At 48.0% G+C, this 2,500-nt stretch overlaps 1 pseudogene; it reads right to left on the bottom strand.

The window, feature by feature from the left end:
• The window catches only part of LOC144589855 (28S ribosomal RNA), an 8,328-nt pseudogene that overhangs the window by 2,631 nt on the left and 3,197 nt on the right, over positions 1-2,500 (bottom strand).

Raw genomic sequence — 2,500 nt, 5'->3', positions numbered from 1 at the left:
GCCTTCTTAATGAGATTGTCCAGTTCTATGATAGTGTTTTGCGATGCTTCCGTGAGGATAAGGTGGTAGTAGATCCTCGGAATCATGTGCGTTTTTAGGATTTCGAGTTGCTGAGTCGGCTTGAGTTCTGCCTCTCTCAGACTCGTAATCCACTTGTTCAGTTTTCCCGACCAGTTGTCCTCAGTTACTCCTGCCCATGGGTCTATTCGCGCTCCCAGATATTTCTCGAGCTCGCCCGGTTCGATGTGGTTCACCGGTTCACCATTGATTTTCCACTTTTCCCGGGTGTTGTAGAGGAATGTTTTCCTGTGTGGTCTACAGTGGAAGCCGGCCGTTTTTTTGATATTTATCTGTAGACCTGTGTTTTGGCAGAAATTCTGCAGGATTTTCATATTGGCCGTCATTCCTGCATAGGAGTCGCTGAGGATTGCAATGTCGTCTGCAAATGCGAGCGAAGAACAGCTGATTCTCCTGTTCTTCTGTGTTAGCGTGACACCCATCTGTGCCTGTTCCAATGTGCATATCAGTGGGTCCATTGTAATGTTAAATAACAGTGGTGAGAGTGGGTCGCCTTGTTTGACTCCCCTTTTAATGGGTATGGGCTCTGTTGCGGTCCTGTCACCCTCTATGACCGTTGTGTTGTCGGTATAGAGACTCTGCACTAGGTGAATGAACCTGTTCGGTATACCCATCCTCTTGAGTCCAACTGTGAGCATTTTGTGACCGATGGAGTCGAATGCCTTTGCCAGGTCTACAAAGACTACCGCCAATTCCTTCTTGTTGCTCTTTGCCCCCTTCATGATATTTTCTAGGATCGCGATGTTTTCATTGCATCCCGGGGTGGCCGCTATAAATCCCTTCTGGCGAGGGTTAAGCGTAACTGCCTCCGACAGTCTCTTCGCGATGATCTTTGTGAAGAGCCGGAGCAACATCGGCCCGATTGTGATGGGCCTCCAGTTGTCGATGTTCTTGAGGAGTTCTGCATCCTCCGTTTTAGGAATTAGCACAGTCCGACTCCTTTTCAGGGCTGTTGGTACGAATGCCAATTTCTGCCATAGAGAGAAGAGGCGAGGTATCACTGTCGCATCCTGACCAATGATGTTTTCCAGGTGTTCCACCTTCATCCCGTCCAGTCCCGCTGCACTTTTCGCGTTTATCTCGCTTATCGCCTTTTCGACCTCTTCAAGCTCAATGGCTTCCATTAGCCGGTTAATGTTTGTGGTGCCATTATACTGTGCCATTTTGCTGATGTTTGCTTTGTTGTTCACTTGTGATAGTTTTGCTCGAAAGCAATTCTCCAGCTCCTCCCTTCTGAGAGGGCAGCTAGATGCAGCTGGCGCGCCCATGATTTGACGTGCCAGTCTCCTTCTGTCTTTTTGATACAGGGTCTGAGTGGTTTTGTATCTGTGTTTTTTTGCGGCCCGTCGTTTTCTTGCACCAGAGTTTGGGTGGTTTGCAACTCTGTGCTCTTTTTTATTGCTGCCCGCCTTTCCACCCTTGTTTTTATGAGGCTTTGGAGAGAACTTGTCCATCAAACCTTCCGTGATTTGTTCGACCATCTCGATGCACCGATCTTTGTTGTGTCCATCGCCAAGTAGTTCCTCTGCCTTTGTGATCTGTTCAGCTAGATCTCGATGTTTTGGGGGTCCATGCGTCTTTTCCCTTGGTCGGGCAGTGGTTTTGGTGTGTCCCTGGTCGGACGCGGCCAACTCTTCAGTCTCAGTTTCAGGCTCAGGTTCCGTTTCGTTACCCGTTTCTTCGGGGATGTTCCTGCTCTGGGCCTCGATTTCAGCCGCCAGCCTTCTGATATTCGGGTCCCTTCGCTTGTCTGAGATTTGTTTATTGGTCTTTGATGTCATAACTTCGCTTATCGCGACGTTGATGAATCGGGAACCTTGGAATCGTTTTTCCAGGTCGATAAGCATTTTTATTTCCTCATCCGACCAGACGGAGCTTTGCCGGGTTTTTTTCGGAGGATTAGCTGCTGCAATCCTTTTCTTGTTTCTTATTGCTGGATGTTTGTGCCTCTCATGCTGGCTGAGACCCCTAGGTGTGGTGAACCGTAGTACACATCCTTCGCAGGGGAAAACGCCTTCTGTGGTGGGTGGTGGTGGACCCGTACATTTGGCGTAGTGGCATGTAATGGCGTGGAATTCTCCTTTTTTGTTACACTTCCCACATACAGTGAGGAAGCTTTTGATTTGGTGTTTCTTATTCAGGTGTGTCCTGAATAATCCAACTGTGTGATAAATTTCATTGCATTTTGAGCAAAATAGTCCATCCACTGGGTAGTGAATAATTACCGGTTGTGGCTTGTTGTTGTCCTTCGGTTTCGTTATGATTACATTTTCGTAATAGGTACTGTCATCGGTGGTTTGTGTTTCTGTGGGCTTACTGACGGTTGTCGTTTCATTTTCCTTCTCTGTGCCAGAGGTCTTGATTAGCCGGCTGTAGAAGGTTTGAGTTTGGATGTTTACACTGTGATCCTGGCCTTCCAGGG

Source organism: Rhinoraja longicauda, unplaced genomic scaffold (assembly GCF_053455715.1).
Source record: "Rhinoraja longicauda isolate Sanriku21f unplaced genomic scaffold, sRhiLon1.1 Scf000083, whole genome shotgun sequence".
Taxonomy (NCBI): Eukaryota; Metazoa; Chordata; class Chondrichthyes; order Rajiformes; family Arhynchobatidae; genus Rhinoraja; species Rhinoraja longicauda.
Note: the sequence above shows the minus strand (reverse complement) of the source record. Positions and strands in the feature narration are given on the sequence as shown.